Raw genomic sequence first — 13,183 nt, forward strand, 5'->3', positions numbered from 1 at the left:
CCATGGAAAGATTACCATTGATTTCAGTTCCAGTGGATGTTGTCCTTATGTCCCAGCCAGAGGTTCCCCGTTGTACCCTCTTAATGGGACATATGCAGAGGAAGATGTAGCCCAGCCATCATCCGCCCTATTACAGGTTTGACTCTCACTTAACAGCAGTGGATCCCAGAGATACAGTAAGGAAACAATTTCATTTTTTACCCACCTTTTGCCTGCAAAGATGAATCTAGTTCAAGAATTGTTTTCCATCCAAACTGTAAAGTATTTTAAGACAGAGATTTTGAAATCAATATATCTTTCTATATCAGTAACTTATTTCCTATTTACAGCTCTACCCAGAGATCTTTATATCTTTAAGCAGAATGGTAATTCCATTGAATTCAGTGAGACTACTCTGCACTTAAGCAGATATATAAGTGCTTTGCCGGCTGATTTCTCTAGTTAGACCTGTATATAAAGGAGTAATGACAATTTGCAAATTAAATTAGTCTCAGGCTCAGAACTAAGCAAACTTAGGAACATTTGAAGAAAATAATTCCTGGGCTTGAGACACCTCTTACTGTGAATTAAAAGTATAGTAACACACAGTCAGTGATGTAAAACAAGAAACTTGCCGTCTGATTTAGGAAAAGACACCAGATGTGAGGAAAACAGTTAGAGGGAATGGTGTTCAGGAAGCAAGGATAATATGACAGATGATTTTGAATCTTTTTATACATGTTTATTTTTTACTTTGTGAAGCTAAATCAAATAAGTAGCAGTGATGTCTATCAGCTTGCTGCCCAACGATGTAATAAGCAACTGCAGGGATACAGCAGCACACACAAAGCTCTGCATACGTCAGGAGAGGAGAGCCTGCAGCATGTGCAGCAGATGCATTAACATGAGAGACTATTACAGCTCCAAAGGAGGAGCTACATTCGTCACGCCTGTGAACTAAGAAGGAATTTATACGGTGGGCCCTTACAGCTCCAAAGGATATGCTGTTTAAAAACCCATCATTTAAATGCTCCAAAATGCATGTTTACTGAAGAGATTGTGAGCCGTCAAAAGAAAAGGATTGGGAATTCTTTATTTTGGCGGGGAGAGGTTTCTGTTTTCCCAAACAGCTTTCTTCAAAACATGAAGGAATGCATGTCAACCTTAAGTATTGCACTGGTGAACAGCATCTAGGAAATTCAAAGTCAAGGCTGCCACTATGTCCTTGGTTGACCCTTTGGTGCCATGGGATTGCAAAGACTTCAGCTCAGTGTGATCTTGTATATCGTATGTGTCACAGTATTTATTAATGGGGTACTAATTTTGCCTGCATACAACTCTATTGCTTTATCAGGTGTGCATCTGGGATGAATCTGGCCCAAGACACAAGTTAATGCCAGATTTCTGCCCTTCATGTTGCAGTTTTGCCTTCTCGTTACCCTGTGTCATATTAGTAATGGTCTGCACTGACTGATTTAGAGCTTCTTTTATCATGTGACAGAGAAACAGAAATGATCAAAGAAACCACAAAGCAAGTGCTTACTAAGATGCCTGCTGCATCTGACCTACATTCCACCCATCTGTTACAAACCTGATTTATGGAAAAACTGAAATTAAAACTCTTCCTGGAAACCTAAACACTCATAACTTGGCCGTATTTCATCCATTTACATCCATTTTTGATACCTATCTGTCTTCTTACTAACTCAAGATGCTTACACTTAAGGCCTAGAATGATAATGTTCCTAATCCACAGCTGATTATCTTCTCTGAAGTTAGATACAAGAGATGTATAACAGCTTAGAAGTCAGGATAAGAGAATGGTGGAGCAGCACAAAATGGGAGAAATTACAGGCTTTGCTGTATGATTGCCAGCTAGGGGCCTTAGCAGGTCAGTAAGCAGTATGATTATTTATGCAGAGCAGATTTGCAAGGAACCACACATGTCTTCATGCTAATTTCAGTCAGAGCCATCTGATGCCCTGTTACGATAGAAAAAGGAGGGGAAGGAGCAAAAGTGCTAGAGAAAAGGGCCTCGGAAATGCAGCTCTAATAAATCCTGCTGCAGTATGCCATCTGTTCCAATGGGAAATCTATGCTGTCATAAATCTGAGTGTTGTGGCTAGGAAGACTGAGGGCATGCAACCCAAATTTGTAGATACTGTGTTGTGAAAACTACATAACAGAGCTAAGACATTAATTTGATGAAGTTGGATTATTTTCTGGTTGCAAATATTTCTTGAGAATGTTTTTCTTTCCATTAATCAATGAATTATTTAAGCTCTGTAGGTGACACGGTTTGTTGCAAACAGCTACCTCAAATATTTGACAAAAAAGTTGACGCGTATTCATTCACTGTGACTCATTACTGAGTATAGTAGTGTGTTTTCTTCTTCTTCTGGTGGGCAGAAATTTTACAATGGGAGGGGTCTGAAGAAATTGCTAGACCTTTGCCTTTCTCTTGGGGAAAAGCCAGGAGGGAAGCTGAAAATAAACAGGGGGAAGCTGAAAATAAACAGGACTAGAGGATCTGGGGAAAATGTGAACCTTTCCTGTTCGAGTCTTTCAAGTCCTACCTGACTGAAGAAAAGTAAGCAGCAATAAGATGTGACATGATTAATATTTTTTTATTATTAAACATTCATTGTTAACATATTGCGTATGAATCCCAGTCATTAACAAGGACTCCTTAAAGGTAGCAAAGAGAGACCAAAATGGGTCTCTGTTCTGTGGAATGTCTAATATCATCTCGTTTTCTATTTTTTTTAAATTATTCTCATGTGCAGAAAGTACCTGCTAAATGTTCCTTAGAACAGGGATAATCACATCACAAGCAGGCTAATTTGCTTGCTCTGTAACAGGGCTCTTTTGAAAGGTGTTTCTGTCTTTCTTCTGTGTCTAGCAATGTCCAATGAAACACAGACCAGTTCTAACACAAATACCAATAGATTGTCAGCTTAATATTTGCTTTTTGTCATTACCACCGGTGTACAGTTCAATCATGCAAATGAGGTGGAAAATTCTGATATCCTTGCAGGATTTCAGAAAAAAGGTAACCTATTTTTAACATAACAGCCACTATTCAGAAAATGTTGTAGCCTATCTAGAACGGGAACAGGAACTAATGCATACAGAACATGCAGCTACTTTTGTAATTATAAGTGTGCAAATTTCCAAAGCTCCCTTTAAAAAAAGGCCTTCCCTTTCATGTTGGATCAGTTTTCATGGTTTGCAGACCCACAGTTTGAAAAATCCCTTATTTTGCCATGTAGAAAACTTCTTTGGACTTTTTATATATTTATATGGTTTAGCTGGGACAGGAAATAGAATCGATAACCCTATTAAAATCAAGCCACATCCCTAAGCCAGCAAGACTTGAAAAAAAATGTGCAGACAAATGGCAAGCTCAGACATTTATAGCTAGCAAGGGAAAGTAATAATATATTATACATCTCTTAAAATGCAGATGATTGTGTGTAAATGTTTGTGTATAAAAAATCCACTGGTTCATTGACACAGGATAAAAATCCACTAGTTCATTGACATAGGATAAATTCAAAACAAGAACTGTTGGAGGTTTAAATCACGTTCTTTACAAACTGATACCAGCAAATTTTCTTTTTCAAAGGACCATATGGCTTGAGAAGTCAATATGCTTTCTAGACTATCCTTATGACTAATGTGCAAGATAGCAGACTGTGAGGGTTATGACAGAAGCGGATGATCCTCACACACAATGGCGTTTTTGCTACTTGATCAAATCCCTGAATGACTTTTCTATTCACTAACCACAACTTTTGTGTTTATGTATCACAGGAACACAGTATCATTGCATTTTGCTTGCAGGAATGCTCCTGGAACACAGATGTCTTCTCCTCCAGGAGGTTCCAGGAGCTGGTCACCTAGAGAAACGTGGAAGTGTGAGACTGTATGTCCAGCCGGACTGTGGCCTATGCACATTGTGGAACTGTGATTTGCCTGTGGCTCTGAATACTGAAACTTCCTTGTAAAGGTGTAGTGATAAATAAAAAAGTGGGTTTACTCAGTATTGATGTCCATGAGAAGCAGATAAACTGTATATTGTCCAAACTAGATGTGGGATAAGCTTTCACTATTTACCCTCCCCACATCTTTTGCTATCAGGTAGAAGAAAGGGGAGAACCCTGTGAGCAGTGACAGAATGGTAGAAAAGGAAGGTTCAGCAACGTTTAGAGGGATGAGGGCTGCAGCAGCAGGGACATGCTGTGGAAAGCCTTTTGTGATGTTCTGCTGTGATAATCATTTGAATTTACCATCTCCTTTGAAATGTCTTTGTCAAGTGAACAACCCGCAACAGCCCCATGAAGTAGTTAAAACATAGCAAATTGAAAATAGACACTTATTTCCTGGTAGAAATATGTTAGCATGGTCTCACTAATACTGAGCAGGAGGCTTTGGCAAGCACACACTGAGCTGTAAGAGAAGTGGTCCAAGTTTTCTCTTCATTCTGCAGGATCCATGAGCTAGAAGAATAAGGTCTGCCTTGCTGAAGTGAAAGAAAAAACACACACCCAGTACCAGACTACCAGTACACATAGATCAGTGTAAAAATCACAGTAGAGCCATAATAATATACAATTCCTGACAACATTCACCTAGATATTTTACCTGAAGAGATGAGGGAAATTTAAGAGATATATAAAAGTGTCTTCTGGAAACTTTATGGTAGGCCTTCACTATTAAAAAGTAAGCTTTCTCCAGCAGTTAAATAACTGCATTGTCATACTGTCCTCTAAAATCTGAATTCGGAGAGGATGATAGCCACTGAGGAGATAATGTTTTTATTTATTATGTGTATTGCACAAGAAAGACAGAAACAGAAAATAAAGAATTCTTCCCAGTTCCTTCAAAAGAAATGTATGCATCTATTTCAGTTTTGAAATTCTGAGCTCAGTTTACTGAATGAATGGAGGCATTTACCTGCAGCCCTGACCCAGGAGTCTAAGGTCTAAAGTGCACTCAGTCTTCTAAGTCTTTGTGTTTAATATGAAGGCAGTCTGGGATCTCACTTCTGACAAGCCACTAAATAGGAAGCCTAACTACCAGACATATAGTTCTGCATTCTGTATAACTGAACATTGCCTTGCAGGGCACCTAAGTCCTTTGTTGTATCTAGACTTACCCAGTATCATAGAGGACATTAGTGGTATCACAAGGAATTGAATTCAGCTGTCCTGAGTCCTAAGCTAATATCTTAACATTTCTCATAACCTTTTTCTCATAACAGAACTGTAATGGCAATCATACAGAAAAGGAATAGACAGACTACTGTTTGTAGGGTTATACTACATTACCCACCCTACCTGAACAGCAGGCTTAGGTTCATAGTTTGAAGTCATTATTTGTATTATGGGACTTGCTTGCTAGAAAATTATTTCACTCAGTCAAAAACTGGAGATTGTAATTTGTTAAAGTGTGATGAGACATGACTGTGAGTGTCCATGGTATATCTAAGGAATCATTTTGGTATTCAAATAATGCAGTCTGGGGACATTATTGAAGGCTAAGTGATCTATTTCTACCAGGCAAAAAATGTAATATTGCCTGGAAACACTCTGCCTACTGTCTTATTGCTATTATACAACAGAAATTGTGAAAAAAGGGGAAAAAATCAGATTTGTTGAGAGTCATTGCTACAGGTTGACACCAGAAAAGTTATTCATGAAGCTCTCTCTGTGTCTGTATGATACCCAAATATATGGTACTTCAAAGTGTTAATCTCTGCGTAAGTAGTTATAGTTAGTAGCTGTCCTATATTCCTAACAGAACATCTTTATTTCCAAAGTATTCTACTCCTTAATAGAATTATGTTTTTCCAGCTGTTCTGTTGATGGTTTTCATGTTCTTATGCTGATACAGGCCTGTTTTTTCCCTTATCCCTACTGCATCCATAGTCAAAGTTGAAAGTCTGTCCACATTCCTTCTTAACATGTTGTACAGAATTTAGTCTACAACATCTATAAAGAAGGTCAAAAGGAGATTGCTATATCTGACTCAGGGAGGAAAGAGTGAATCAGCAATGCAAACAAAAAAAATCTGGATTATGGGGAAGAGAGACCGACCTTTAGACATAGCAACTGTAGCATGTAATCATCATAAAACTGTCCACCAAAAACATGTCCTCTTTATTAAAAATGTGTACTGTATGTTTATACTAGAGGCACTAAGGGAAAAGCAGGAGTGAGATAATGAGGTAGGTAACTTGAGATAACTCTTTTTTTTTTTCAGGAAATGAATTGGGGATGATTGATATACTATTTTTCCATTTAGATTTATTAGTCAACGCTGAACTCATTGACCAGAACAGGTTCACACAGGATTGTGCAATTTTTCTTTTGATAGCCAACTCTACAAGTGATGGAAAAGCCAAACATTCAGACTGCAAACAGTCAGAAATTTGTTACTGAAATTGTCTTCTGTTAGACAATACTGTTAGATAGGAATATTGGAAGATTTATGAAAATACAATGATTTGTTCTGACAATCTCAAATCAAAATGAAACAAACTTTTTTCTTTCATTTGAAATACATTGTTGCTGAAATAAAACTGGCTTACCTGGACCAGTTTTAGTTGGGGGTCTACACAAAATAAAAAATACTACATTTGTCACATAACAAGTCCAGATTCCAAATAGAGCTGCTTTGGGGGTTGATCATTTCTGAGACTTTATTTTCGGAGTATACATTTTGACAATAAATCTCAGAATTAAAGTTTTAAAATCCTGGGTATTGTGATAAATGATTAAAGGCTTGAAAATGTGAACTTTATGTTTAAAATGAAAATTTCTCTCTATATAGTAATGAAAATAGCTCTGTAGCTATCAAGTTAGACCTTGAAGGACAAACTTGTGACTCTTTAGACTTTTACAGAGAATCAGTGATATATGGAGCTGAGGACCTTTTCAGTGCAGACACACCTGAGATCGTTCCATGGCACTAAAAGCAACATGCAGAGTGCCCTTTGAACTTTCTCCATACAAACCATTTAAGATCTGAGAGCAGCGTGAGGACAAACAAGGAGTAAGGTCTGAAAATTTTAGGCATTGCACAGACTCTTACTAGGAAATGTGTCTTGCCATAAGGAGTCTGCAATGAAAATAGACAAGAGAGGCAGGGAATGACAGAAAGAGATGGTACTAAAGAAGTGATTTGTCTAAAAGAACAGTTGCAGTATAGCATCTGACTCCCCTCACTTCATAAGTTCAAGCCTCAAGTGTTTTGTCCATTTTATAGGCACACTAACTTTATTTACCCAAAACACAATTCTGATACTTAAATTAAAAATAATATGGAAACATGATGTTGTTAGGTTTCCAGTGAGGTCAAACAAGCTTTAAATGGTTTACATCTGAAATCTCTTTTCTTTTACCCAATAAGCAAATCGCATTGTTTACAGACTCTTGCACTCCAAATACCACTGGAGCATCTGGATTCTCCCTGCTTGTGGGTGACTGTAATGATCCACATAAAGAGGTAAGTATCCTGTAACCTGGAAAGTTGTGTTCTTGAAAGACACATCATTTGTTCATTTGGGCACTGTTTTATTTGTCAGAGTACCAGGGGGAGTGGAGACACTTGGGCCTTCTAATAAAAAAGAGAGTGTGTAGCTAGCACACTGGACTAAGACAGCTTGTATCCTCTTTCTACCAAGGTGCAATGTCGGATGCTTTCAGGAAAGGTGTCAGTCCTCTCCTAATGCATAATCATTTTAGTCTATTCTGTTGTATCTACCAGTCCTGAATCTCATCTTAATGGCTGCTTGAGAGATCTGTGGTCTACTACATTATAGGGCATTCTTTGAGATGTTCATTCCTCTTCTTGTATTCTCGATGCGCTTTGGGGAATAACAGATGCAGCTGACTGGCAGGCAAATTTTTTACCTCCTTTAGTCTCCTTCCCCTCCCACAAGAACTGCTGGGAAGATACCTATTATCTCAGACAGCAAACACACATGCTCTTCTATACCCACACCAGGGATGAAAAGATGGCCAACTGATTGAGATGGAGAGGAAATGTAAGGGCAACCCAGGAGTCCGAACATAAACTGTCCTTTTTTTGGTTGGTTCCTTGGCAGAGACAAGAAACTGGCTGGGAAGGAGCTAGGTTATATCTTAGCACTATGAACTATCTGATCACTGTAACCTCTCTGATGTATGTTTACAATGCACACTGGAAAGCTGCTGTCAGTGATTGAATCCATAGGTCCAGTGCAAAGGGATTATTTCTGAATTACTGGCTCAAGTTCTGGAAACAAATACTTTATCCTGAACTTATCTCCCCTGCTTAGTCTCTTGCCTCTGTTATGCACTTAAGTTGCAAACTCCTGACAAGGAACACCTCCTAGAAAAAGCTTGTACAGTGCCCAACATACTCAGGCCTTGCTCCTGGTTAATAAATAAATATCCAACACTATGAACATTATCCTAATTCAAAGAGAAGTATTAAATGTTGGCTTGTTCACATTTTCAAGCATTTTGCAATCCTTAAGGAGAGATATCAGAAAATATTATTGCTATATGATTATTTTTTCCTAATACTCTAAGCTTCCAAGTCATTTAAAAGTGCTAGAGAACACTGTGGGTAGGTCTAGAGCAATGCCAACAGCACAGGAGAAAGAAGCACATAGTCCAATCACTATTAAACAAGCACTTCAGGTTCTTAATAGTGCAAAATAAAAAGCTGGAGGCATGATGCTTGAGGTGAGAAGGCTACTGAAGGCATCCTTGGGGACGATCTTTTGTGTTCTCCCAGGAAACAAAAGACTTCCAGAGAAAAGAAACAAAAGACCTGAACAGCAGGAATATTTTGGGACTGCAGCCAGGGAAAAGAGTCAGTAACAAAGACTGGTAATTTTGCATGAATTGCTGTTTTGTGTTGTTGAGCACCAGGACACAGCTGGTGTACTGGTGAACCTGAGGATTTGTATTAACTGTATTGAAATGATAATGAAGTTTTTATTTTATGATTGCAGATGTTGGTGGATTATTGTTATTAAGCTTATTAGTTTAATAGTACAAATATGAGTTTCTGTTTGCTTACAGTCTTATTCGTTGTAGCTTTGTGAAATTAAATTTAGATGGCTATTAAATAATTCAAAATAACATAAAAGGTCAATTGAGGAGGTAAAAGCACAAAGGTAAAGGTAAAATAGTATGTAGAATTCAGATTCTTCAGAATTTGAATGAACTCACTGCCTTTGGTTACACTCTAGTCATACACTTAGTCACTTTGGTGATCCAAGATAGAGCAGAAGCAAGGGAGAGATCTGGGGTTATTTTATGAATCATTGAAAGAACAAGCAGTGCTGTTTTGCAAATTGTTTTCTCACTTTGCCTCATAACTTGGGCCATCTAGACTTCTAGGCACTTAATGTGAAGGACCTCAAAACTGCCCTGTTTTCAGAGAAGAGGTTCTTGGTGTTTTCAGAGATCGAGGCTTTGTCTGAATATCTCAGCTGAACACCCAATATACTAACCCCATTTGTAAATATAAGCTTAGCAAATGAGACAGGTATTTTTCAATCTATTCAGTACAGCAACCAAGTTTTTTTTTAACACACAAAGCATAAAATTAATGTATTAGAGCATTTGATTTGTTATGTACAGTTTGGGTATATAACAGATACGTTAAGACAGTTTACTGCCCTTATGAACTTGCAATCTCTATAACGGGCAAAAGACTAAGGAAAAAGGATTACTTTTCCTGTCAAAAGCTCATGAAGGTATAATTTAACTTATTTTGGTCAGAAAAGTTTGTCCTATTGATCTAAATATATATTGCACTCACACAGAAACTGAACAAGAGGAATAGAACACTAAAATGTGCACATCTGAAAACATGATTGCATTGTGACCAGACACTCATTACTGGTTTTATTATTATTGTTTTTTAATCTTACTGGAGCTCAACTTCAAAATGAACAGAGCTATCTTACTGGTGGTAAGTAAGATAAAAATGACCCTAAGCTGTCCAAAGAGCTCCACTGCTTTGGCTGACCTGAGGGCACAAGAGCTAGCATAGCTTAGAGGAGCATGGAGCCTGACACAGGGGGATTCATGCTTAAGAAAGCTAACAGTGTCTTTTCTCCAAGCTATTAAAGGCCACAAAAAATTGCTTTGGGCCTCTGCTGATAGAACGGGATCTTGAGAGGGGGCAGTTTAGGGTTTTTCCAACAGAGCCCAGTTGTCTCTTCTCCTTAAGCAATGGGATTTTTTCAGACAGTACTGCCAAGTCTCAACTTACAATTTTTGAGCTTTAGTTTTTGAATATACCTCTCTAGGCTTTGGTAAGCAGCCTCTGGCAGCCAACAAGTTCATGACATGACACGACATGAGTGGGGAGTCCGAAGACAGCCATGCTGCAAATAGAGTGAGCGCTGCTCTCTCATATATGAAAATCTAGCACAGGAGTCCTAAAATGCATTAAGAGTAAAAAAAATTGCAGATAGATTATTCTGGCCAACTAGTCTGGTTACAGGCATTTGGGCATACACTGTGACTGATCAAGTGTCTGCTGAAGCCCCTGCAGCACTGGCTAAGACACAACTTTCAGACAATGTATAACTGTCATCATGTGCTTCTCCCTCTACTCATGAGCATGATCGGCCATCTCAGCTACAAAACCACGCTAACTGATATCTCCTAGAGAGTACCAATATTGACATTATCTCTCTGAGCTGTGAGTCAGGCCTATTCTTTCAAAAGGAGGAGTAAACTACTGGATTTGCATATTGTTTTGAAGACCTTGAGGAAGAACTTTAAAATCCTGTCTGGGCACATGCATGTTTTGAGACATATAAACAAAACAGCCATTAAAAAACAGTCCTTGGAAATCATAAAACAAATATTTTCCATTTACATTTAACTCCAGTAATTGCAGGATTTTTCAGATGTTCTTTGCACACCACCCTCTCATGCAGAAACTCCATAATGATAAAACTCTATCATGATAAATGATAATGATAAAACTCTAGAAAAAAAGTCTGATTAGATCCAAGTTTTACAATTCTTAATGTTCCTACAATGTTGTTAGTCATTCTTTTTGTTCACTTTGCAAAGAAAAGATGTCACCCAAAAAAGTGAATGGAAAAGGTAAGTTGAAAGGTGATAGCTGTAAGGTACAGAGAAAAGCTGGTGAAACTCTGGTTTCTTTATATAAATCTCAGTCATAGCAGATCCATTTCCATTATGAGAGGCTTTATGTGTGTTGTGCATGTGTGTGTGTGTGTGGTTACGTGTATACACACTATCTATGTGCATTTATACAGAGTCACACTCTCAAACTCTCAGCTGTTCATATAGATGTTGTAGTACAGTTTGATACTTGAAGGCAGTCAGAATAAAATAATAATCTCCCAGAACAGCCTAGGCTGTGACAGGGTAAGCTCTCATACTATACTGCCAACAAGCCTCCTGGGCCGAGAAGTCCGTTCCTTTCTTGTCCTCTTGGCTGAGCCTGCCTATAGACATACCAACAAGCATTAAGAGTTATAGTGCTTTCTGTTATGACACCTGACTCATCAAGGTACTAAACTCACCAAGGTACTAAACCACCTGCTTGATTTCAAGCATGGGAAATATTTCATTGTTTATGTCCATTCTCAACTTCCATAACTGAATAGGCATTAGATTAGTCACAAAATGTAACTGGCAGCACTACTTGATTTCACACAGACAACCAAATGGTAACAGCATATAATCACTGCTCTTCCAGCCTCTATCTGAACTGGTGTTTTGGAGCACATAGGCAAAGAAGCAATTTCTGTAAATTCTGGATTCTCAGATTTTTTTATATGTTCATTTTAACTCGGGTAAAATTTCTGCTGCCCATATGTGCAGACAGTTCCAATTGCTTTATAAAAGATTATAATATTTACAAATATCGAAAGGCAGTGTTTGATCACTGGTATTTTCCATCTCTTCAACATCAGCAATGTTCGAATCCACACTGTTATGGTTTGTTTGCAGTGGAACAATATTTGTTCATATCTTTCGCAGAAAGAGTACCAAAGCTTACGGCAGGTCACCATAGCTCTAGGTCAAAACCTAACAGCAAAGTATTATAATGCGGATGAGAAAGTAATGTTAAAAAGGGAATAGAAATGGGAATGACCACTTCCTTCAAAGTAAAGAAAGCTACATAAAAATTATCTGACTTTTCAAAAATATTCAAAACCTGCATCTTCCCCTGAAGGATCTAGCTGTCAAGAGGCAAGTTTGAAAAAGTTTGTATCAGTTTACTTCTTTCACATGACACAGTATTGAGCAGTAGTGCAATGCTTAAAATGGTATCACAATCAACAAGAGCAGCTTATACTCCCTAGACTCTGTAGAAGGCAAAGGTCAGAAAATCTGCAAGAAGAACTATAAGTAAAACTGAAGTACTTCTATTCAGTGCTTAAGGTGATCCTGTATTTATATCAACAGAGTACTGTTGATTTAGTATGATTATGCTGATGCATAATTTAGCTGATGTTAGCTTGGAGCCAAAAGTGCCTTATGATTTCAATGCATTATCAGGGATACTGAAATAGGTTCAGATACTAAACAGTTCTGAAAGATCAAGTTATATTTGTTCATTTTGGATGCCCAGATAGACATTCAGGAAAAATCTGATGCCTGCTTTCAAAAGCTGAGCTTACACGACTAGAAACAACATGTGTCTGCCTTATATCGAGCCCATGCACAGGTTCTCTGGCACCATTTAAAATTATACTGAAAAGATAAAAAATTTAAACCCTAAAAATCGGTCCAAATAAAACCTTGACATACATATGTAGCTATTTCTCTAGTCGACTGTTTTGGTTACAGAGGCTAGAACAAAAGCATGAATCTGAGAAGCAAGAAATATGTAGATTTCTTCCTATTAAACTATTATATTCAAAGATGGTTCTAAAAAGAGATCAACTTGCCTGGATACATTCTTGACTTGGGCACATGCCCAATAATAATTGAACAACAAAAGGACCTGCACAAGAAAATAACCTTCCTGAACCAATCTCTGAAAGCAGAACTTTCACAGCTTCACGCTGTGCCACAGAAATCCAGAGACTACCCCTCAATTATACCTGAATAAATGGTTCTGCTCTACCTTTACTATTAGATACAACCTCTGCTCAGTAAAAGGCTTTTGTTAGATTTTCTGAGTGGTTGCTTCTGACAGATTT

At 37.9% G+C, this 13,183-nt stretch overlaps 1 long non-coding RNA gene across 1 annotated transcript in view; it reads right to left on the reverse strand.

The window, feature by feature from the left end:
- Window positions 1-13,183, reverse strand: part of LOC106488967 (uncharacterized) — a 140,862-nt gene that overhangs the window by 58,652 nt on the left and 69,027 nt on the right. The gene's annotated exons all lie outside the window — the stretch shown is intronic.

Source organism: Apteryx mantelli, chromosome 1 (assembly GCF_036417845.1).
Source record: "Apteryx mantelli isolate bAptMan1 chromosome 1, bAptMan1.hap1, whole genome shotgun sequence".
NCBI classification, from domain to species: Eukaryota; Metazoa; Chordata; class Aves; order Apterygiformes; family Apterygidae; genus Apteryx; species Apteryx mantelli.